Source organism: Danio rerio, chromosome 22 (genome assembly GCF_052040795.2).
Source record: "Danio rerio strain M-AB ecotype USA chromosome 22, GRCz13ab, whole genome shotgun sequence".
Classification (NCBI taxonomy): domain Eukaryota; kingdom Metazoa; phylum Chordata; class Actinopteri; order Cypriniformes; family Danionidae; genus Danio; species Danio rerio.
Window position 1 is genome coordinate 18,469,158 of NC_141042.1, and position 27,245 is coordinate 18,496,402.

The following is a 27,245-nucleotide window of genomic DNA, read 5'->3' on the forward strand; positions in this document are numbered from 1 at the left end:
GTATTTGACCTTGTTTTCTTTTATCATTCATACTCATACATCTATACTGTAAAATGTTATTATTAAAAAAGTTACAAAAATTCTAAATTATTAAAAAGAAATTAAAGTAACACAAAATAATAATAATGGAAAAATAATATTAGTATTTGTAATAATAAAAACAAAAAAGTGACAAAAAAGAAATTATTAAAAAATACATAATATTATTATGTTTTAACTATTATGATGGTTTCTGTAAATAAAAATATAAATAAATAAAAATAAATGAAAATGACCATAAAATATAAATATCATAATAATTAGTCATAATAAAGACTTTTCTGTCAGAAAAAAGTGACAAAGAATAAAAACAATACTCACATGATAATTAATTAAAGCCTAAATTTTGTTTGTTTGTTAGAAAACGATGATAAATTGTGATTCATAATCACTGCGTGGCTCCTTCTATGAGTTTTGGTGGGAAATCAGATTTGATTTAAGCAACTGATGATGTCACACTGGTGTGATCGTACACTTAAAAGGATAAACACTAGATTCATTGTCTTTCACAGATGTTTTTGACATGTGCTATTGCATTTGTTTTTGTTTTTAATTTTCATCAGTCTGACAAATTACTTTATGATTTTTACTTTACTCTAAATCAATATGATGAAACAAGAATCTCCTGTCTTTAATGTTTATGAGGGTACTTTTTAAATACCAAATACATATTTGTTAAATAATTAAATAAAAATATAATGTTATTATCAAAAATAAGCTTATTATACAACAACAACAATAATAATAATAATGGAAAAAAGTGACAAAATAATGAAATGCTTAAAAACAATGATTAAAAACAAACAAAAAATATTATGCTCTTATTATTATTGCTTTTTCCCATTTATTAAATAAACATGGAAAGTGACAATGAATAAAAACAACACTCAAATGAATATAATTCAAATAAAATAAAATTATCCAAAATAAAATTATTATACTACATCAACAACAATAGGTTGGTCGGTTGATGGATCGATCAATAGATAGATAGATAGATAGATAGATAGATAGATAGATAGATAGATAGATAGATAGATAGATAGATAGATAGATAGATAGATAGATAGATAGATAGATAGATAGATAGATAGATAGATAGATAGATAGATAGATAGATAGATAGATAGATAGATAGATAGATAGATAGATAGATAGATAGATAGATAGATAGCATAATCACAGACATTATATTGGAAATAGGAACTATTTCACAGCTGAAAATATTCTGAATAGTGATCTGATCAGTGAAAATACCTGAAGTGACCAAACTTAAGACTTGGCTGTCTTTTTATGTTGTAAATGAGCACACAAAAAAGCCAATGCAAAAAAAGCCAAGCCAACAACAAAAGCAAAAAATAAGGACAAGACAATGGCAGTTAAAAGCTTTTTCATTTCATGGCGTTGCCTTATGATTAATTACACAGCAAGCTTAAAATAGTTACTTCTTCCCCAATTCCGTCTCTTTCCATTTCTCTGAGACTCTCTCTCACTAACGTCCACACGCTGTTTGTGGTCTCAGCGGACCCCAAACGAAGCCCACCGGAAAGCATTGCTTACACTATTAACACCACAAACTATATAAGTGGATAACAGTCAATTTATCTTCATAAATGCTTGATTAAAAAGAGCTTTCGGTGCATCAAGTGCCTGTTTATAACTTTTTTCAGCCAGAATCTAATTTGCTTAACTTTTTTATGAATCAAATCCTCACGAATCATCATTCTAAGAAACTCCCATGTCTAGAGCAAACCCTTAGATTTAGCAAACAGGCTACACTGAAACAAAGATAACAAGCTAGCGTATCCAATGGAGAACAAAATTGTGGAGAATACACAATTTCATAAATGTAAAGGCCACTACTTATTTCTATTTGAAGTTGTCCTAACAGGAGTCAAAGCAATAAAGATGCATGCTAAAAATGTTTGTGAAACCGCAAAAACGTACTTCAACCCACTTTTGACTGCAATTTCTAAGTAAAATAAACACTAGAGGGCAGTATAACACCTAAAACTTTTGTTCCATTTTGCACTAATTATATTTACAGAACATATTATCAACAAATAAAGGATTATTTTTATTAACACCAAATAAAAGATATAATTAATGTTAACAGTGTCTAAACTATGTAATCGAATATGTTTGCCTTGTTTGCTTGGTTGGTAGCTCACTTTATACAGAGCACTTGCGGAGTGCTCAAGTTTGAGTCTGATGAAGCACAGTGACGCAAGAGACATAAAAGTAATGTAAAATCAAGGTAAACTATGTGATCGTGGTGCACTTTTCTGTTACGTTTGCTTTTGAAAACAATATCGGTTGGCTTTCGTGAAGGGGTTTGGTCAGTGGTTTGCTGGTCAGGTGATCTGCGACAAGCCCCGCCTTCTCATGGACATGTACAAGAAGGATGTTCATCTAAAACCTTCAGAGCCTAAGTAACATATTTCATATTTAAAGAAATAGATAGTGCCCTCTAGTAGATTTGCCATCTGAAACATGCAACAAAACATACCAAAGCAACATATTGTACGCATTCATGTTGTGTGAAAGAAGAACTGGATGAAACGAGTTTGATTTAATTGGTTCTGATAGGAAACATCATGTTCTTTATTAAATTGAATTCAGACTTAATGCAACATTTGAGGTGTCCTGGTTTGGTAGGGTTTTCTGCAGCAGGAGTTGGGCCTCTTATAAAGCTACATGAGAGAGTGAATTCAAATATTTACTGAATCAGAAGCTGCATTAGCAACGAGAAGCTTGTTCCCTGTGTTCATTGATCATCAAAGATAAGTAGCCATGTTTTCTTGAAATGGGTAAAGCAGTTCCTCAAAGCTGAAAACATTAAAATAATAGAATGACAGCCCAGAGTCCTGATCTAAACCTGATTGAAATCATTGGCAATAAAGGTAAACCCACTACAGTTAGTCAACTGTGAAAGAGACTCTTTCTCAGTTTTTTGCAGCTCATTTGTTATTTTGTATAACACTAGTATCCTGTAGCATAATCATCAGTAAAATCTCTTTAAAATTTGAACAATGAATATTACTTTACATATGAGAAAATTGTTCCCTAATTTTGATTGTTAAAAAAGAAATGCGGCTACTAAGCTCCAAAGCTGAGCCATTAAAATATGAGACGGCAGATCTCAAAAACACAGTTCATGAGGGACAGTCTTGGAGAAAATAAATACTAATACAGCGCTTCACTGCCTCGACCCTTAAGCGTATATTCTCTCATAAACAAGCTGTTCAAGAAGCCACGCTGAGGTCCTTGTTAAGAAAGAAATACTTGAAGACTTCATCTCAGCGAGATCCAATCATACCCCTCTGAGATTTTCACACTTGAAAACAATAGACTGAAAATTATAGTGGCTGGACTGACCAAACAAATCTCTCAGAGAGAACAGAGTGTTCAGTTATACCTACTGCACCTTGTGTCCACTCCTATCACCACCTGAAGTTTAGCAAGTCCTTTCTGTATTTTTATTTTAAACTAAATTATGCCAAAAAAAAAAAAAACTTTTTCTGAGTGCCCAAACAAATTTGCATGCACACTTTAAGGGAAAGGAAACCATAACAACAACCTCCTATATGGCTGTTTCTGAAGTACGCAATCAGACGTCAACTTGCCAATCAAAATATGCAACTACCAAAAGAATTAATAGCTTATTTTTGACAGAGAATCATCCTCTGAATTATGCCGTGTTCATTCGCACCGGTATAATGAAGCAATTCTCCCAACCTCTTTGTTTACAGGTTTGTGGGCGGTCAAGTGGTTGTCGTCATGTGATTTCCGTTTGAATGACAATCACAAAGTCAGATGTACAGATTTTACATTGTGTTTGTTTTCACATAGATTACAAAACCAGAGAACATTTGTTTTAAAGTGTAAATGGTTCATTTTAAAGTAGAGATTTCAAGCGTTATGTAGATATCTTTCCATGTCTGTGACGCAAGTATGAGATTCTAGCATGTTTACTGACACCAGGTGGTTCATAACAATGAAGCTGCAGAAACTGCCATAAAAACACACATCTGTCCCCAGAGATTTGTCAGTCTATAGAGATTGATGATGGCTCTTTTATTTGAAGGCAAGGCTTACTTTGCTAGTGGCCATATTGACTGCTACACTTTACCCCCTTCAAAACTATACAAGTGCCACGTCTTGTATATTCTATAGTCTTTGACTTTGTTGCAGAATTCTGAGTAAATAAGTCCAATTATATTTCTCAAAATTGTGAGTTGATAGGCTTCATGCTGCAATTTTGAGTTTATATCTTGTAATGGTGAGTTTGTAATGCTATTCTGACTTTTCTTTTAAAGAATTGTGGCTGTATTTGTTGCGTTTGTTGGTTTATAAGCTTTTATTTTCAATTCTGACTTTATTTTTGCAAATCTGAGTTAATTTCTCTCTTTCTGACTGTATTTCTTGCAGTTCAGTTTATATCTTACCGTAAATTTTATTGTTATTTTATATGATTTATTACAGTCAAATTGCTTGTTGCTAGAATATTATTGTGTTGTGTGTTGTTTAAGAAACAGTGAAAGAATTGTAACTTAGGTTTGTAAGAAAAGGTTTAAATTTCGAGATATAAACTCAAAATTTTAGGAAATAAATTCAATTGTCAAAAATGACATCAGAACTGAAAAAGTTTAATTCAGAATTTAAGCTTTTGTTGTTTATATTGCAAAATTCCTAGATTTACCCTGAATTGTGAGTTTATATCTGGAAGTTCTTATTTTGCATATCCCAAATTTGATGTTTCTCTTTTAAACTGCAAGAAACACAATAAAAATTAGAGCCTGTAAGCTTTTAGAATTATTATTCAATTCTTATTTTAAAAATCAGAACTGTACGATGTTAAACTGTACGATGCACGATGTTAACTTGGTAAAATTGCTATAAATTAAGTCAGAATTGCAAGACAATGTCAGAATTGGGCAATTCTCAGTTCTAAAATGTGAAGAGAATAACTGAACAATAAAACTTTCATATGCCATAGCATCTACTGTATGTATAATGGAAACTACACATGATTGTCCACAAATCCAAGCATATTACTAAATCAACATTACTTCACATTTCAGCCATCACTGTTTCTCCAAATCCCTTCCCAGCAGCCACTGCAGAGAATAGACTCGCTGTGGGTGGTGCGTCATTAAGTGAATTAAACGCCACAATTAGTCACAACACAAACAAGCGCAAGGAAATGCACAGCCAATCACACATTTTCACATCTCTAAATCTGTTTATGGCGCTTCCTGCAATGACATCATGCTTTAAGTCTCAGAGGTCAAATCGCCAGCGAATGTGAGTTTGCAATTACAGTGGAGGTAAAGCTGAGTTTGCACCTCGACACAGATATAACTCTGCTTCCCTGAGGAGAACCGCAATCTACTGGCACAGAAAGACAGAGTGATTTAATGCCACTGGAAGAATGACGCTGAGGAAGCCTGGAGTTGCCGTTTACCACCGGAGGAATGACGTAACTCCGAATGCAGCTGAATGAACCCTTATAGCACTTAGAAAATGGGCAGAGAAAGTTTGTAGGATTTATTTTGTTGAATTCTGTGTCGTAATTAGTCAATCAGAATCTTGTGAATCTGAATCATATCAAGGAAAGATTCTTATTAATGACTCATGAAATTCAAGATAAACTGACTAGAAATGTTATTATTACATTAATTAGAATTTAATTACAATTAAAGGGGCTATAAAATGTGTATTTTTTGTTTGATGTGTGACGTAATTTAAACTTAAACATGAAAACAGGACGGAGCATACAGTAGCTCCTCCATTTTTTTTCTCCCAAAAACAGCCAATAGTGTTTAGTTTTTATCACAGCTCTGCTAGTAATGGTGCGTATACGGTACACTTGACGCGGATAAAGTGTCAAGTGTGAGTGATTTTCATGTTAAGTCAATGCAAAGACACAAATAGACATAATGTGGTGCGATTCGCACAAATAAAACAACACAAACTGAGCGTTTTGCACATTTAGAAGTAGCATGCGATTAATAGAGTTGGAAAATCTGAACTTTAGCGAACTTTAGGTGCTGGTGGGTGGGGGTTTGGGGGGTGTTGTAGGATGATTCTAAGGTCCCATACATGTAGGGGGCCCCCAGAGACATTATCAAGGGTTTGCGCAACCTTTACAAGTTACATTGGATTTACTTTTATTATTTTAAGTAAAGTCAACTTGTTATGTTTAAGGCAACTGGTTTAAGTAACTTACTTTTACAAGCTACATGAGACAGTAGAATAAAAGCAAATTAAACTCCAAAATTATTAGTAAATTTCACACAAACGGCAAGTGACACTGAATTATGTGTGAAATTTTTTTGTGACATTTTCTTACAACACTTACTCCACTGAACTATTTTTTATAACTTTAAACTTGTTTAACAAAATGCTATAATAATAATAATAATAATAATAATAATAATAATAGTAAAAAACCAAGCAATACCAATAGGACCTACGCACAGTAGGTGCTTGGTCCCTAAATACACTTTAGCAATTTAAGAGGTATATGGTATTTATATGGTATATATTTAATGTTGTCATATATAATTATGCTATTTAAATATAAAAAAATGTATACAAATTAGTTTTGTATAAACATTTAGAATATATAGCATTTTATTAATATAAAAAAATTGTTTATGAGCTACGTAAATGCTCTACACTCCCAGAAATAGAGGTATGCGATCTGTCACTGCCATGGTACCTTTTCGAAAGGTACAAATTTGTACCTAAAAGGTCTACACTAATACCTCAGGGGTACATATTAGTACCTAAAAAGAATAAAAGTGTTCCTCTTAAAATTTTTAGGTACTAATATGTACCCTTGAGGTATTAATATGGACATTTTAGGTACAAAGGTGTACCTTTTGAAAAGGTACGACTGCAGTTATAGATCGCCTTTAGCTCATGTCTTATATGTTTTTTACAGCCTGATCTCACGAGAAAACGTAAGTATTTTTTGTTTTGCCAGTTTAGTGGCTAATTCGTACGAATTTGTACGAGTTCAGTCGTACGAAATGGTACGATTTTAAAAAGGAGGCATGGCACCTGACCCCACCCCTAACCCCAACCGTCATTGGGGGATAAGCAAATCGTACTAAATTGTACGAATTAGATCGTACGAATTCATACGAATTAGCCACTAAATGAAAAAGTTACAAATTGCCGTGAGATTGTGTTGGTTTTTTAGAGCAGATAATGAATAATTTCAGTATTGCAATTGAACAAAACAACTGCAACCTCTATAATAATATCATTTTCACATTTTTGTACATTTAATTTAATTTGAACAAGAAATAAATACTGTCCACTTAACCTCTGAGTAGTTTAACACATATTTAAGCAAACTAAAATGATCTAATTAAATTAGTCACTTTAGTTTTTTAAACTTCTAAACTAATGTACTGAATACTGTATTTTAGGGTGGTTTCACACCTGTGAATCGATTCAGTTGTTCCGAAACAGAGATTAGAATTGTTACATTGTTGCTCTTTGCTCTTGGAGCGGTTCGCTTTCACACTGCAAAGTTTCTAATCAGACCAAAAGAGCTAAAATAAGTCACGTGCAAGTAAACTCTCCTTACATTGGTCAGAGTGACAGGGTTTATTTTGCAGCGTCCCGCTCAGCTGTCAGGAGAGGTGGTGGTTTGGTGGTGATTGACAGGGTGCGCGCGCGTGACGTGTCTGAGGAGAGACACGGTGGGGAGGGGTGAGAAGGGTGCGCGATGATGCCTATTTGAGGACTGGGAGAGAGACACGAGATTACCGGGAGATCATCACTCGTTTGCGGGCATCCGGAGACTCGCGAAACTTCCCGCCCTACTCATAATTCTCTCTTCATATAGCCGTAAGCCTATTACATATCCATAAAACACTGTGATATAACCGCGCTCGGATCGGATCGCTTTCTCACTGCAATTGAACCGCTCCAGGGTTCGTTTCAATCGAGCCGAGACCACCTCATTCAAGCGATCTCGGAGAGATTACTTTGGCGCGGAACAGATCGCGATTGCCCTGTTCACATATGCCAATCGAACCGCGCTAACTGGGCAAACGAGACACGTTCCGAAACAAAAGTGTAGGTGTGAAAGCACCCTAAGTCTGTAAACTGCAGTATAACAGCAGCCATTTCCCTAAAAGCAGACAGCTATGTCTTACACCATTGCATTTCAGAAAGGTCAAAATTTAAGGTACATCGCACCGCACGAAAAACACAGCAGAAACTATCTTAAAATCCCGCAGAAAGAGATTATAGAATCTGAAAGTGCAAATGAATCACAGAAACAAGTGCTGACGTCATGTCAAAACATGATGTTCTTTCAGTTCTCAATTTTCACCTGCAAGGGTTTTAGAAATCTTTTTTTAGACCCCCACACACACAGAAAAAAACATGAAAACTAAACAATTCAAAGCACTTACAGGCACATAATCTTCAAACACCGAAAACCTACAATTTGAGGTCACGTTTCAGCTTGAAAGGCACTAAACTTCATCCTAGCAACCAAAATCCCAAAATAATCCTGACATTGAACACCTCAGCGTTCCAATAATATCCTCGTCTTGACGTACCTCAAAGATTAAAGCCTCTCAGAGTCACACGCATCCTCAGATTTGCATAAATAACTCAAAAATCTCACACTCAATGTGCCTATTAATGGGTCTGATGCTAAAACAAAACTGAGATATGAAAAAAAGTTTGTTGAAAGGCACAAGAGTCGATCTCTCTGTGAATTTGAAATGTGGAAGAAGAAAAAAAACAAGTGTAAGAGAGTGATGGAGAGAAAGGGAGAGAGGATTGTCTGTGCTATTGTTAGTGCCTGGAGAGTCTGACACACAGTTAATGGTTGAAGCTGTAGGCTTCAGGCTGCTACACATCAACAGCTCTTATTGTTCCCTCTGTCTTTCATTTTCACGTGGCGTCTCCTACTCGTCTCGGCTCTTGTGCCCTGCTGAACATAATTTGACGTCGCCTGGTTTGTTTCTGAAGAGGCTTCGAGTAAAGCTGCTGTTGTTTATGTGTAAACGCATCTGGAAGTTAAAGAGGAATTGAGACGTTCTCAATGAATATGGAGTCACTCCTCTTCTGAGCGATTATGTTCATACTTGGGTAAAGCAGTTCTTTAAAGCTGAAAACATTGAAGTGATGAAATGGCAGCCCAGAGTCCTAATCTAAACCTGATTGAAACCTCAATAATAAAGTTAAACTCACTACTGTCAGTAAACCGTGAAAGAGGATGGGTGTGGAAAAATTACAGAAGAACAGACTGTTGTAACCTTCCGAAATCTTTCTTTAATTTTGATCACTGTGTTTTCCACAAATTAAAGGGGTTTAGTTGCAGTTCAGATATTTATCTGTGAAAACTTACTGGCCAAAATCACTATTATCAAACAGTTTTGTTTTTTTTTGTCACTTTGTCAATACTGATTATCATGTTAGCTTGAGAAAGCCTGCATACTATTCATTCATTCATTTTCTTTTTGGCTTAGTCCCTTTATTAATCTGGGGTCGCCACAGTGGAATGAACAGCCAATTTATCCAGCACGTTTTACGCAGCGGATGCCCTTCCAGCTGCAACCCATCTCTGGTAAAGCCAGCATACTATTTAAACATATTATTATTATTATTATTATTTTTATTTATTATTATTATTTTTTTTTTAATTATTATTATTATTATCATTTTGTCTTCTATCTCCTTCTAGGGCAGGGATCACCAAACTTGTTCCTGGAGGTCCAGTGTCCTGCAAATTTGAGCTCCAACCCTAATCAAACACACCTTAACAAACTAATTAAGGTCTTACTAGGTATACTTGAAACACCCAGGCAGGTGTGTTGAGGCAAGTTAGAGCTAAACCTTGCAGGGTACCGTACCTCCAGAAACGAGATTGGTGACCCCTGTTCTAGGGCTTTAATGCTACAAGCCCCATATTTGGCCAAAAGCTGTGTTCTGCATTTTAGTTTGTTGCTATATATTTTTTTTGATCAGACTCACAGTTTTACTATAAATACTTTTTTAGCATTAGATTTTCAATAATGGCAAGCCATTTTTACATAGAGTCCAAGTGCATTTTTTATTATTATAGATAGTACTAGGGCACTACACTACTGCAATTTAACACTTCTAACAAACATAATATTAGCAGTAAAGATAATATGACCTTTCTGTTCCACCTGGCTGTTTTCTTTTCATCCTCGCATAAGCACAAAGAGGACATAAATCAAATGCTTTCTCAAGCCAACATCAAAGTACATCAATGAACTTCAGCTTCTAGTAGGGTACTGATTATTGCTTTTATCTGCTGTACCAGATTTGAGCTTTTATTAGTTGATACATATTGCTTTTATCAAATTAAATATTGTTGCATCTTTTACCGATTATTGCTTCAATCCACTAATACAGATTATTACTTTTTCCATCTGATACTGTTTATTGCTTTTATCAGCAATAACGATACTTGTTTTAATCAGCTTAACCCAATTATTGCTTTTTCATCTGATATCGATTATTGCTTTTTTATCTGATACCAATTTTTGCTTATATTAGTCAATATCGATTAATGCTTTCATAAAATATACAGATTATTGCCTATATAAGCCAATACCGATTATTGCTTTCATAAGATATACAGATTATTGTCTATATAAGCCGATACCGATTATTGCTTTAATAAGATATACAGATTTTTGCCAATATAAGCCGTTATCGGTTATTGCTTTTATAAGATATACCGATTGTTGCTTATATAAGCCAATACTGATTATTGATTATATAAGCCAATACCGATTTTTGCTTTTATAAAATATACTGATTATTGCCAATTTAAGCCGATACCGATTATTGCTTTTATAAGCCAATACCGATTATTTCTTTCATAAGATATACCAATTATTCCCTATATAAGCTGATACCGATTTCTGCTTATATAAGCCAATACTAATTGTTACTTTCATATGATATACCGATTAATGCTTTTATAAGCTGATACGATTATTGCTTTTTCATCTGATACCGATTATTGCTTTAATAAGCGATATCAATTATTGCTTTTTCATCTGATACCGATTATTGCTTTAATAAGCGATATCAATTATTGCTTTTTCATCTGATACCGATTATTGCTTTAATAAGCGATATCAATTATTGCTTTTTCATCTGATACCGATTATTGCTTTAATAAGCGATAACAATTATTGCTTTTTCATCTGATACCGATTATTGCTTTAATAAGCGATATCAATTATTGCTTTTTCATCTGATACCGATTATTGCTTTAATAAGCGATATCAATTATTGCTTTTTCATCTGATACCGATTATTGCTTTAATAAGCGATAACAATTATTGCTTTTTCATCTGATACCGATTATTGCTTTAATAAGCGATATCAATTATTGCTTTTTCATCTGATACCGATTATTGCTTTAATAAGCGATATCAATTATTGCTTTTTCTTCTGATACCGATTATTGCTTTAATAAGTGCTAACAATTATTGCTTTTTCATCTGATACCGATTATTGCTTTAATAAGCGATAACAATTATTGCTTTTTCATCTGATACCGATTATTGCTTTAATAAGCGATATCAATTATTGCTTTTTCATCTGATACCGATTATTGCTTTAATAAGCGATATCAATTATTGCTTTTTCATCTGATACCGATTATTGCTTTAATAAGCGATATCAATTATTGCTTTTTCATCTGATACCGATTATTGCTTTAATAAGCGATAACAATTATTGCTTTTTCATCTGATACCGATTATTGCTTTAATAAGCGATATCAATTATTGCTTTTTCATCTGATACCGATTATTGCTTTAATAAGCGATATCAATTATTGCTTTTTCATCTGATACCGATTATTGCTTTAATAAGCGATAACAATTATTGCTTTTTCATCTGATACCGATTATTGCTTTAATAAGCGATAACAATTATTGCTTTTTCATCTGATACCGATTATTGCTTTAATAAGTGCTAACAATTATTGCTTTTTCATCTGATACCGATTATTGCTTTAATAAGCGATATCAATTATTGCTTTTTCATCTGGTACCGATTATTGCTTTTATAAGTGATACCGATTATTGCTTTTTCATCTGATACCGGTTATTGCTTTTATAAGCCGACACCGATTATTGCTTTTATAAGTTGATACTAATTACTTTTTCATCTAATACCGATTATTTCCTTTTTATAAGCCAATACCGATTTTTGCTTTTTCATCTGATAAAGATTATTGCTTTTTCATCTGATATCGATTATTGCTTTTTTATGCCAATACAGATTATTGCTTTTTCATCTGATATCGATTATTGCTTTTTTATGCCGATATCGATTATTGCTTTTTCAACTGATACCGATTATTGCTTTTATAAGCCGATACCGATTATTGCTTATACAAGCCAATACCCATTATTGCTTTTAAAAGCAATACCAATTATTGCTTTTTCATCTGATACCGATTCTTGTTTTTTTTATCTGATACTGATTATTGCTTTTCTAAGAAAATACAGATTATTGCTTTTTTTATCTGATATCCATTATTGCTTTTTTATGCAGATACAGATTACTGCTTTTTCATCTGATATTGATTATTGCTTTTATGAGCCAAAACAGATTATTGCTTTATAAACCGATACCGATTATTGCTTTAATAAGTTGATACTTATTACTTTTTCATCTGATACTTATTATTGCCTTTTTAAAAGCAGATACCAATTATTGTTTTTTTTAATCTGATACTTATTATTGCTTTTATAAGCCAATACAGATTACTGCTTTCATAAGTAGATAGCGATTATTGCTTTTTCATCTGATACTAGTTGCCTTTTTAATCTAATACCGATTATTTTGTTTATCATCTGTTAAAAATGTATTCTTTTTTTATTCTTTTTTTAAATTATTTTTCCCAAAATCATTTCACATAAATCTGCAAATTTTTATTTATTTATTCATTTACAAAATTCTCAGCAGAAATAGCACAAATGTCCACAGATTCTGTCTGGCTATTTTGATCAGAAATCAAAAATTTATAGGCACATTCTGGTAATATCGGAGCATTATAATAAATGGTGTAAAAAGGTAAATAAAAAGCCCCATTTAAAAGTCCCTTTTGTTGAAAATATAACAAAATGGCATTTTAGTAAAACTGACAGTAAAAGTATATCAAATATTCACTGCATTAAAATGACACCCAAAGACACCAAAAATTCCAGGATTCCTATAGAAAAGATTGCATTTCACTTTCAAAATCTCACTAAACAAATTTTTCCACCTTAAAAGAAAACAACCTGTAAATATGAACTCTGCATCTAAATGCGTCAAACATTCGCAGTGTGTCTGTGCGATTAGATTTGTGTTTGTGTGCATGTACATTATGAAGCACATTAAATGCTGGGACACATTCTCTCTCAAAGTGATAGGGGAGGATAAAATGCCATGTTGCTAAAATAAGCGTCTCAGCGGGGTGTGGAGAGAGTCAGGGCTGTCTGGTCTATTCAGCTCGGGCAAGATACAGCCCAGTCGGCAGGGAACCTGAAGCAGCAGTTTAATCAGATAGAAGAGGATACTTCATCACCGTGTTCCCGACTCGATCCAGGTCAGCAGCACACGCTCCACGCCGCAGACAATGAGGCCTACGCATATCACCAACATCAGGCTTTCGCTTCAATTTCCGACCTGAAAGAACTCGCAGTTTGTTTATGAAAATGCTGAGCACGGCGGTGATGAAGGTACGACAACGTCGAGTTTATAAAACGTTATGGCTAAAAGAGCAGATACATTTCAGGGTTATGATATTGTTAACTAAATTTAACTAAAATAAAATCAAGTAAAATAAAAAACGTTCATATTTGAGTTCAGATAGTGGTCAAGAAAGCAGTTATATTTAACGTAAAATAAAGTAAAAGAAAAATAAGCAAATCTGTGTAAATGTTAAGACAAAAACAAAAAGAAAGTGACAAATTAAACGAACTGAATAGAAAATTGTTCTGTGCTAAAAACTCAAATTATAAATAAAAACATTTTAATAAAATGAATCTAGATTAAAAGAAATGCCTTTTTGGCATGGGCGTAAATCTGATTTAACAGTAGGGGGGAGCATAAATATAAAATTTCTTTCGAGCATTTTTTGAAGGGGACACAAATAATACAGCCGAATTGTACCAATAAAGATATGTTTCCGCGGTTAAAAATGGTTTCATCATTATTATTATAGCATGGAGACTACATCATTATGTTTATTTTAAAAGTTTTTTTAGGTTCAACGACAAAGCAAATTTTTCTTCAAAACTATTTATTGCATTGTTTGTTGTGTTATTTACAGTCAACTGACTGACTCCTGAAGCAGAATAAATGCAGAAAAAAACATTTTCCATGCTCATAATAACTAACTTGTTTACATTACACTTGTTAAAATGAACGATCATATTGTACATCCGTGAGCCTGTGAAATCTGCTAAACTGCCACAACTCCGAAAACATTAAAAAAAAATTTCATCCCAAAATAATTGTTATTATCCCTTCAATAAAAGCACAACCCCCATACCTGACACTGTACATCTGACTGACCCTGCTCTGCCTGTTCCTCAGTCATTTATTTCTTCTTCGCCTGTGATTTATATTGTGACATTAGTATTTTCACAACCCTCAGATGGGAGGGGACATGTCCCCCCCGTCCCCCCCGGGATTTACGCCCATGCTTTTTGGTGTAGTCAAATCTAATAAATTTCCTTTTATAATCTTTAAATTGTAACATTAAGTATCAGGGATTACTATAATCTGAGTAATTATTTAATATTTACACATTTACTTCATGTAATAAATGAAATTAGTGGAAAGAGTTAAATATCAATATTCATTTACTTGTAATATTTAAATATTTTCTAATCATCGCAAACCTAGTAATATTAAGCAAATTTTAATCACAAATATGTCGCAATGGATATGTAGTTGTCAGCATGCTTTGCAAGGGATTGAATAATTATTTTAAAAAGCATTATTAAGTGTTTAAATTTGCAAGAAAGAGTTATAAGATTTTAATCTTCATTAGTTTGAAGATTAGGAAGAGTTTTAAGTAAGTTTTGTTAGTTTTAGGTTTACCCCTTTGCAGAGGAGTTGCACTCATGCAGTCAGAGATCGATCACTGTGCATTTTAAAAGTAAATTTGCTCTTGAGTTCAATTTGCTTAAAATAAAACTAAATAAAACATTTCAAGTGGAACTATGTGTCTTAATTAAACCAAGTTACACCAAATGTACGAATTTGTAGGTAGGGTGTACTTAGTTAATTTAAATAAATACAAACTCAAAAATAAAGTAATCATTCAACTTTTACTTAATTCAGGAGTTAGGTTAAACAATGAGTAATTATTACATGATATTGACAAGCTGATTGTACCTGATATAAGATTGAAATTTATTTGGGCAAATTGTTATGAGGATTTTTTTAAGGAAATCTTAAGATTATTTTTTTCAGTGTATAATGTTTAATATAATATATTATAAGAAACTGCACCATAATTATAATAACAATAATAATAATAATAATAATAATAATAATAATGACCAAGGCAAAAATAAAATATTTATAATATATGAAAAATGTTACAAATATTTGTAAAAAAAAAAAATTTTGTAACCGACTGTTAAAACCCTTTAAAAAAACACAAAATATAAACCACTCAGTGTCATAAACTCAAATAATGAACAATATTAGTTTTAATGATAATAAAAATGTATAAAGATTGAAAAATAATAATAACAACAACAACAACGACAACAACAAAAAACACAACAACATTAATAATAGTAATAATAATAATAGTAATAATAAGGACTAAATAATAATTTAAGGGACTAAAATTATTTAAAATATTTAGGAATATAACATGAACATAAATAACATTTTTGTTTAATTCAACACACAACAGATTGTCTAAAACCTTAAAAGTAAAACAGAAAGTATGCAAAATATACAAAGAAATCTATAATAGTATTTTGTTAATAATAATAAAAATAATTATATATACTTATATATACTAAAATATGTCATTCTAAAACTGAACAAAAACTAATATAGAGAATCATCAACAAAATCTCCTCATAGCTGGTTAATTTAGCTCGTGGTATATTACACTTTAAATTAACAAAGAACTCATTAAAATACCCAAGAAACCAATAAATAGGAAAAACACTATAAAACTACCATAGCATTATGTTAGCGCCAATGCTTAGCATGTGTGTTATACACAGGGTTGAATCCTATCTTTTTTCACCTGTCTTGCCTTGTCTGTACACTTTTATAACGATACAAAAATAAATAAAATATCTCCAAAGGCATGACAGAAAATGCTTCTTCCCTGTCCTTAAATTAGTCAAATCAAAATGCTAGCGCTCCAAGTACTGACATTTGGATGTTTACAGTTGCTTTAGCACACAAACATCACAGTTCCTGATACACACGACCACCCAGGGTATATCGTGGGTGGCGAGACAGTAAATAAAGCCCCTGAATGAAGGGTGATGCTCGCCTGGAGAGCGCCTGGCAGCTCGGTTAGCTGCTAGTACAACCGTTAGCTTGTCGACAAACAGTGTTAGCGTTCAACGTTCACTAGATCAAAGGCCGAATGCAGCACACTGAGACTGAGAGGTGCGCTAGAAGCAGTCATGCTAGATTCTTCACCTCTGAGGCCATCATTATCTCCCCCGAACTCACTTTTAAAGCTAGCATGAGCAACTCGCTATGTATTAAAGTCAAACATAGAGCTCTGCTGTGGCATTATGGGAGAATAATGACAAATGTTGAGTGAGGAACAAAAAAGGTGGCAGGTTTTTTTTATTTTTTTTGCAGATCTTGTAGTGGATTTGAGGTAAGTTAGTAGTGATGATGTTTTTAGATATGTTTCCTCATGAAATAAAATAAAATTCTTTAAAGTTATTAAAGTGAGATGTAGAGTTCTACTGTGGCAGTGTGGGAGAATAATGACAAATGTTGACTGAGGAACAAAAAAGGCAGGAGTTTTTCGGCAGTTGTGGTGGATTTGAGGTAATGTATGCAAAATGTACTGCAAATAATTATAAACAATAAATAAAAATGAAATAATCAGTAAAATGTATTACGCAAAATTTTACTGTGATAAACAAAAAACAATATTGGCGTAATAAAATAAATTACAATAATTAGCTATTTATTAAAGTGAGATGTAGAGCTGTACTGCGGCATTATAGGGGAATAATGTCAAAATTGTAATGTGAATGGGATGCTGACAACAGAGGTGAAGATCCAAATGCAGGGTTTATTACACAGAGAATAGTCAGGCAAGCAACGGTTAACACCGGGGCAAAGAGATGCATACAGGCAATCCAGAGTCTTAGTCAAATATCAGGTGAGTGGTCAGAAGTCAGGCAGCAGACAACGTAAAACAAAACAAAGCAAGGTTCAAACAGGGAGGGCAAGGCAAAGAAAACGCGTTGTAATAATCACAATCAGTATAATAAGACTCAATGACAGTGTCAAAGGGAGCCATATATATGTGTGGTGTAATCAGTACATGAGTGTGTGTGAAATCACCAGAATGAGGAACAAGTGCGTGTGAGCGGTGCATGACTGGAACTTTTAGTCCATATACCGGCAGATTTGTAGTTCTTTAGTGATACATGTTTGCCAGTGATCTGCCAGGATTAGATCGCTGGTGATTGTGACAAATGTTCAATGAGGTACAAAAAGGCAGGACTTTTTATGTCAGTCATGTAGTGAATTAGAGGTAGGTTAGTAGCGATGGTGTTTTCAGATATTTTTCCGCACAAAATAAAATAATTTTAACGTTATTAAAGTGAGAAGCAGAGCTCTACTATTGCATTAAGGCATAATAATGACAAATGTGGAGTGAGAAACAAAAAGGCGGGAGTTTTTTCTGTCCTTTTTCGTGGTGGATGTGAGGTAAGATAGTAGCGATGATGCTTTCAGGTATTTTTCCTCACAAAATAAAATAAAATGCTTTAAAGTTAATTAAGTGAGATGTAGAGCTCAACTGCAGCATTATGGGGAAATAATGTCTGATGTTAAGTGAAGTACAAAAAAGGCGGGAATTTTTCTGTTATTCCTGTGGTGGATGTGAGGGAAGTTAGTAGCGATGACATTTTCAGATATTTTTCACCATGAAATGTACAAAAATGTACATGAAATGTTAATAAAATAAAATAAAATAAGTCAAATTTATTACACAAACTGAAACTGTGATGAACTAGAAAACAAGGTCTGTGTAAATAAACTAAAATGAACATAACAAAATGTCTTAAAACAAATAATTCAAATATTACCTTGACAACTACAGTTGTTTCTGTATGCATGCACAAATAAAATAAAATAAAATAAAAATAATAAAATAAAATAAAACAAAACAAACAAACAAAATAAATAAATAAATAAATACAAATAAATAAAATAAAATGAATACTTTCAAGTTATTAAAATGAGATGTAAAGCTTTACCGTGGCATTATGTGAGAATAATGACAAATGTGGTGTAAGGAACAAAAAAAAAAAAAGATTTTACTGCAACTAATTATAAATAATTAATAAAATAAAATAACAACAATTACACAAAATTATACTATGATAAAATAAAAACAATATTGGTATGTATAAATAAAAAATAATAAAATTATGTTCAAGTTATTAAAGTGACATGTAGAGCTTTACTGCGGCATTATGAGAGAACGTTCAGTGAGTAACAAAAAAGGCGGGAGTTTTTCTGCAGTATTTCTAGTAGATGTGAGGTGAGTTAGACATTTTTCCTCTCTGAATTTACTGCACTGATCATATATTCATTGTGTATTACCTTGTAGGCAGTGTGATTCATCTTAAGGAGACAGAGGATAATAATTCTGACTCTGGCTTTCTATTGTCTGTCCGAACCACAGATCGGCCCTTTCTAATTTACAGTCAGGCAGAATGTAAGTCTTGCTCACAGTTTCAGAAGCAGCAGCACAGGCTAACAGCTGCACACAAATCAGGAAAAGTAAATTCGGTGTGTGCTTGCAGAGTATGTCAAGCCTAAAACTGAAAAGCCTTGAAAAAAGTAAACTGAGCACGTATATAAATTAAGTTCCGTATTGGCAAATGTCTTAAATTCAGTCTATTCTGAAAGTATGTTATACTGCTATAATGTAGCAGCCCAGTACTGGGAAACATCCACACACTCTTGCACTCACACATACACTCATACCCTATGACCAATTTAGTTCATCTAATTTACCTATATTGCATGACTTTGGACTATGGTGGAACCTGGAGCACCCAGAGAGAAAACCCATGCCAACACGGGCATAACATGCAAACTCCAGACAGAAATGCCAACTGGTCCAGCCAAAACTCGAAACTGCAACCTTCTTGCTGTGAGATGACAGTGCTAACCACTGAGCCAGCATGCCATCGCTTATTTGAATAAATAATAAACTAAAATAAAGTATAGTAAAGTTAAAAAATAAATTAAAATATATTGCTCAACATATTTCAGGTATCCCACATAAATTGAATTGAACAAATGTATAATGAAAAGCATGTGAGAGCATGAGTGTGTTAAGTATTATGCCTTATTAAAATGACAGAAATCTAAAATTATAAATAAAAAATAATTCTACTTAGTAGTAAAGCATATATGTTATTAATAAATTAAAATAAAATAAAATAAAATAAAATAAAATAAAAATTACAAAATAATATGATTAAATGTAATAAAATAAAATAATAAAAAATCATGTAAGAGTGTGAAGTATTATGTCTCATTAAAAGTACATAATTATTAAAATGTATAACAAATAAAATGTTAAATTATAAAAAAAATTGTATTATATTTATTTAGAAAATGTATATTTATTCAATTAAATGTTTAAATAAATGAATAAATAAATGATTAAATGAAATTGAAAAAAAAATTTATTAAAATGTAAAAATAAAATAAAATAAATAAAAAATGTATGTGAAAACATGCGAGAGTGTAAAGTATTTTGCTTCATTAAACTTACAGAAATATTTAAATTTATACAAATAAAATATAACATTTGAAATAAAATTTGTTTATAATAAGTTGTAAACATACTGTGTAAATAAACAATGAAAATAAAATAAAGTAAAACAATATAGAATATGAGAGTGTCAAGTATTATGCCTCATTAAAGTCACATATACATTAACATTTATACAAATAAAATGTTAAATTAGAAATAAAATTGTGTGGTCTTCAGTTATAAAAACATCTTATTAAACAATAAAATAAAATAAAAATAAATTTAAAATGAATCAGATTAAATCAAATTAAATAGGAAATAAAAATAAAAAAGCTTGTGAGAGTGTAAAGTATTATGCCTCATTAAATAATAAAATTGATAAAAAGAAATTATTATTATATTTATTTGTTTATTGTAATAATATTATGTTATTAAAAAATAAAATAAAATAAAATACAGTTTTATTAAATTAAATAGAAAATAAATCAGATTGTCACAATCACCAGCGATCTAGTCCATAAATATTGCTAGGGAACTAAAAATTAGCTACCAAAAGAACTATAAATTCTTTCATGCACCACACACTCACACCTGTTCCAGTTTCACCTTAATTACACATGTAAACACACAGCCAGAGGATCATTATGAACTGATTACTTGGACTTTAAAAGGAGCTACAGTACACACACCAGTTCCTCAGTCTTGTTATCTGTTTTTGTGACATTACGATGCGTTTCCTTTGCCTTGCCATGTTTGACCCTTGCTTTGTTTTGTTTGTTTACATTGCTTGCCGCCTGTACTGACCATACGCCTGTTTATTGACCACAACTCTGTATTCTCTGTTTGTATCTGTTTGACCCTGTTGACCGTTGCCTGCCTCATAATAAACTGCACTTGGATCCTCTACTCCATTGTCAGCATCCTCCACATTATGATTGAAATTGTTAACATTTTAACAAAATGTTAAAAACAGAATAAATAAAAAATATAATAAAAAAGCATGTGAGAGTGTAAAGTATTGTTACATTTAAAAGACAGAAATATTAAATTCATACAAATAAAATTCAGTATAATGAGTAAAACATATATGTTTTTAAACAATAAAATAAAAATAAATCAAATCAAATAAAAAACCCAGTATAATTACACTAAAACGTTCAATTATTATTCTGCTCAAAAGCAACATGTATGTGTGTGAGAATGCATGCATAAAAGTGCACTTGTCCATCCCACAAAGACAGATGAACACGTCTGTTTCCCAGTGCAAACAGCTTCAAGCCATGTCAGCGAGAGTGATGGCACAGCAAAGCAGCGTAACACACAGCAGCTCCTCATCCGATCACAGAGAGACCTGCTTCTCTAATTAAGGCCATGCCGGTCCAGTGCTGTGTTATGACTGTCGGGACGGCGGCCATTTTTCAAAAAGCACTTCTCTGACGCCTAAAAGGCCTCGAGGGAACGGCAGAGAACAGCAGCCTCTCCACCAGCAGATCATTGATTAAAAAGCCTTATGAACTTCCACCTGCACTGGAGGGAAAAAGAGGACAAACAGGACTCGCTGTGCTCCGGAACAACTCGTTTTTGTTTTTGTTTTTTTTTGAGGGGGAAAACAAAACAAAAAAAAAAAACAGTTCTTTGTGAGCTGTGCTGACAGATGTTGAATTGCAATGAAAAGCGTCTGTTGCCATGCAGACCAAAGAGTTTGAGCTTTTGTTATTTGTTTTGTAGGATAAACGTTCAGAGATCAAGAGTGTCTGTTGTTGTGTGTTTAAAATGCTGCAGGAATGCACCAAAAAGCTGAAAACTGTGAGAAAAGTGGCTGTTTGTTTTATGTGATTTGTTTGCGTAAAAAGCTGCTCGCCTGTTTACATTCAATCTGTGGCGGAGGTCTTTCAAGATCATTGCTTTGTTTGCTGAAAGTGAGACACCGCAGCAAAAACACAGTTTTTAAAAACATTTGATCATTTAAGGGCTTTTTGGCCTTCCATAAAGTGTTTTTATTTAGTCTAATGTAAAGAAAACATCCAAAATGCACTTTTAAGTGGGCATGCACAGATCTTTCGGCCATTGAGGTAAAGTTCATTAGATCAGCCACAACTTGTGACATGACGTGATGTGATTCTTATTTAATTTACCAAGCTACTTTGAATATTCTGTTTGAAATTCCATGCAAGTATGACTTCAAAACAACATTAGCACTATTTAATTGACTGAATATTGTACTTTGATAATCAATGGCTGCCTATTTATTAAGGAGAAAGTCAGAATTTCTTTCAGCCAGCAAATATTGCAATTACGATTTTTGGTAATATATGCATTCATGATTTATGATTGTTATGGCAACGATGGTAAAAATTATGCCTTTCAACTGTGTTGTTGTTAAACTTTAGTGTCAATTAAGTTTTAGTGTCAATAAAATTAGGATATTTTATTGTATTATTATTTTTTTCAAATCAGTAAATAAATGAGAATATTTTACTGCATTGTGTTTTTTTTATTTAGTAATTTTGGTTATTAAGGTTATATAGTTTATTATGAAGTCTTACAAAACTAATTAATTTTGTTTAATAAAATTATTACATCGCCATTTTAGTTGCGTCCAGAGTGCATCCAGAATTTTTAGTTCTAGTGTCGGTCTAGAGTTTTCATGTTGGTGCCTCTCTAATTTAAAAGTCCTGTTTTTAAAGTTTTAAAGCATTAACAGTTTTTAAGCATAAAAACATCATAATATGTTTGTGGATATTGAAGGAAATGCTAAGTGAACTTACTCATTTATTTATTTAATTCTAAAGTCAGTTATTCTCCTTTGAAAATGAGAAATAAATTTATTTATTTTGGCCTTTGTAACTCCGCCCACTGCAAGTTTACCTAATTACATTTAGGCACCCCAGGTCAGTCCGACATGCTGTACCTTTAGGTGTTACTTTTGTCATACGTTATCAATTTATGTTATGTTCAATTACTATACATATTTATAAAGGTTGTTTTCTCAAAATTAGTTGTTTTTTTCTTCACTGACTCATAAATCCCCACGTATATACACCAGAGTACACAGTTAAATTCATATCTGTATTGTGAAGGTTTTTGAAGAGGGATTTGTTCATGCATAAATGTCCTGCTCAAATACAACATTTTGCCACCTTGGAATTATAAGGTTCTGTCTGCTTTCTGAATGATTTTGAGATATTGAGCTTCAAGGTTTTTGCATTCCACAGCAAACAGTATGTGTGTAACATTTTTTTTTAAATAAAAAGTAAATAATATTTTAAATATATCTAAGGTGACAATTTTATTCCACATACAAAATAACAACAACTCAAAACCTTGCTCTTAAATATGTCAAAAAATAAAATAAAATAAACAAGAATTAAAAACTGATTAATCCAGTGTTCAGACTTTGGTTCTGAAAAGTATGCAAATGGGCTATAGGGACTTTTAATTTTGAATAAATTTAATAGGAGAACTGTCATGCCATTATAAACTAGCCACATTTAAGATCTGGTTTGTTAAAAAGCAATAATCTTCACTGTCTGATTAAGACAATATAAAGTAGATTTCACACCAGGAAGCAATGCATTAAATTACATTGTCCATGCCATTTCTTTAAAATATGGACATTTATTTTACCACAGTATTTTCAATACCATTTCAGCACTCGCCTGCTAGCCCTGATGGCACAAGCGTTTAAATGAACTTTCTTCTCGTTTTACGATTGAATAACTAAATGAATGCTTAAGTCTATTAAACTGACTATATTTTAATTAGATTACATTATCGATGCTGTAAAAACAACCTTATGAAACTGAAAATAATCACTTCAACCTTTCACTGCAAGTTTATCATTGGCTGAAAAACACCAGAATATTTAGATACATGGATATTTATTTAAAAAATGCCTCATTTGCATATTTAAACATGCTATTTTAGAAAACCTATAATGCAAGAAGAAACAAATCAAGTCAACTGTGGAAGAAGGAAGATCATTATTAGTTCATTTCTTCACCCTGTTTACCTACAGTATCTCTCCTTAAGTGGTTTCTGGGGTCTTGCACCTTCGGAAACTCCCACCGTGAGAGATCGATTTGAGCTTGAGCTTATGTGTGCGCCACTATTTTAAACATGCATATGGACGAGAGCGAGGCCACAGTCAATTACTGAACACATCTACTGGCTTCTGTCAACATTGATTTGTTTTAGGCTAAGATCTCTGCCTTAGCGAGACTTTCTAATTGCGCTGGCCCTAACCCTCTAATTACTCGGAGGCTGCAGCAATTTAGCGCCTTGCACTCTGTTTGTTTACCACGGAAAGAAAGAGCGAACACAAAAGACTGAAACGAAGAGGGAAGGAAAGAATGGAGGAATCAAGAAAAGAGGTAAATATATATAGAGAGAGAAACAAAAGACTGAAATATAGGGCTAAAGAAAGGAAGAATGAGGGGGAAGCAATATAAGAGGCAAAAAAATTGAGATTGAAATATAGAGCTAAAGAATGGAAGAGCGAAGGATAAAAACCATGTATGGAGCAAAAGATTTAAAATAAGGCTATAATGTAGAGAGCTAAAGAAAGGAAGAAGAAATGAGGGAAGGGACAAAATAAATGACTGAAATACAGAGTGAAGAAAGAGGAAATCAAAAAGTAAAAGAAAACAAGACTGAAATATGGAGATAAAAGAATGGAGCAGCAAAGCAATGAAGTTAAGAGCAGAAAAAAGCATAAGAGAAGCATAGAGCAGAAGAAAGAATGGAAGAATGAATGAAGGAGCAAAGTAAAGTGAAAGAAGGAAAGAACATAAGAATGGAAGATAAACAAGAAGAATATACAAAGGAGAAGAACAATAATGCAAGATCATTTAAAGCTTTGATGATGAAATAATATAAAGAAAACTAATTTAAAAAGAAATGAAGAGCAAATGAAAGGAAATCTGAAGGAAAAAAAAACAGAACTGAGTAGGAAAAAGTGAAATCTATTAAACTCAACCAGATTTTCTCTATGCACTTAAATTTGATCACAGCCAGAGCATTAGATTCTGCACTCGCATCAACAAAACCAAACAAGAGCAAATTACCTGAAGTTCTAGAGGTGCTTGCAAAATTGTTTTAAATTAATTAATAAAATAATTAGTTATTATTACAAAGTGGTTTTCGGTTTTCAGCAAAGTGCATCCAGAATGTCATGTTCATGCATCCCTACTTATAAAGGTCCTATTGTATAGTGCTGTCGCCACAATATTGCAATACAGCACAATTGTCAAGCCAACATGAGATGTATACTAATGATAAAATACATATTTGACCACTGATCAAACCTGTCAACATTGGGTTGTGAAAATAAGGGATATGCCAACCATAATGAGGGACACATTAAAAATGCACACACCTAACGTTATAATGAAAGCATTTGACTACCTTTTTATGCTCATTTAGGACATAATTAGTTTTGTTTGAAAAAAACAAAAACACCAAAATCGACATCTTTAGATGTTATAAGTATTAATTATGTGTAAATGTCTGTTCAAACAAGTACCCATAACCCAGACTTTTGCTGCGCTTCTAATTGCGTGTACAGAATCCGTTTGGGAAACAGCGTCTATTTATCACTATGGAAAGCGTCAGGTGATAGTGATGCACCGCTATATGACTGTATTGAGGATTGCAAAATAGGGGCGACTGCACCTGTAATGATAAGGAAAGTGAATCCTGATGTTTTTCTATATTTATTTCAAAGTGTTTTCATGCCGAAATAAAACGAAAGCTCAGTCACAATTTGACTCACACAATTGACTCACAATTTTAGAGCAAGTTGCAGCCCCTGGTGGTTCGGCGGTATTGGTTACATACAGTATAGGGAGGATTGGCTCTTTAATGCCACCCTTCAGAGAAAGACAGGGCGAAATACAGGAAAATACCTTTACAGGATGATAGCAGGATCGTAAAATACAGGAGAATACCAGAAAAAAAAACGTGAGGGTTGACAGGTATGCCACAGATAAAGGTATGCCAATGTGCAATAAATTAAATTTCTGTATGGATTTAAATGATTTCAATCATTTTTACTATCAAAGTCAATGTATTTTGTGTATTTCCTGTTCAATTACATCGTAGGAAGCGAGGTGAGGCAGCACTGAGCTGTGCCTCAAGTCAGATTGCATAGTCCCCTCCAAACGGGGTTAAGTATGTGCATTTTGTTTCCCACCAATGTAAGGTTTTATTAAAAATGTTTTTATACATTATAGACATTGTAGACATTTTCATTATATGTCCTCACTTTGCATATGATAACGCATTTCATGAATGTCTATCACCTATTTAATGTTAGGATTTGACATAAAGGGCTCTATTTTGACGGTCCATGGGCAAAACGCAGGGTACAAACGCTTTCAGGGCATGTCAGAATCCACTTTTGCTAATTAAGGATGGAAAAATCAGCTTTGCGCTGTGGCACATTTATAGCCTATAAATAATTAATTTTGTTTGTTTAGCGCAAAGATTTGTTTCAAATCTATTTCTAAATTCAGTTCTAATTTCCAGCAAACAAATAAATAAACAATAATAATGAAGTGTGGTCAAAAAACTGAGTTATATCCAAATACACATGCTGTGCCCCATATGGTCTAAAACCTGACAGGTGGGCAAATCTAAGCTTGTTTTTAATTAAACAAACATAAATATAGATATAATAAATAATACTGCTAATAATAATAACATTATACAAAAGCAAATTGAATGAACTGAAAAAGCCTCCTGAGATGAAGAAATTATGAAGGCAGTGGTTTTTAAAATTCATGAAGGCTAGGAAATAATGTTTTGTAAAATTTTAATCCTTCATATTTATATGCTATATATATATATCCTTATTATATCCTATATATATCCTTAATATTTAAATTCTTTTTCATATGTAAAGATATTTGCGTATTGCTCTACATCTTGTGTATTAAACAGTGTGTAAGCCAGGTGCACTCTGCTCCAGACAATAAACCGGCTTTGTTCTGGTCTAAAGAAGAGACTATTATAGTTTCTCAAAATAGCAACGCGCCAAAACGCGCCTGCTTTTTTAGACCAGAACACCTATGGTTGCACATATGAGCGCAAATGCATTTGCTATTCTTCTTGCTATTACTCTTGCACAAAGTTGAAAGTAGCAAATAACAATTGCGTCGCGCCTTGCGCC

At 32.7% G+C, this 27,245-nt stretch overlaps 1 protein-coding gene across 4 annotated transcripts in view; it reads right to left on the bottom strand.

The window, feature by feature from the left end:
- Positions 1 to 27,245, bottom strand: part of ncanb (neurocan b) — a 294,059-nt gene that overhangs the window by 100,597 nt on the left and 166,217 nt on the right. The gene's annotated exons all lie outside the window — the stretch shown is intronic.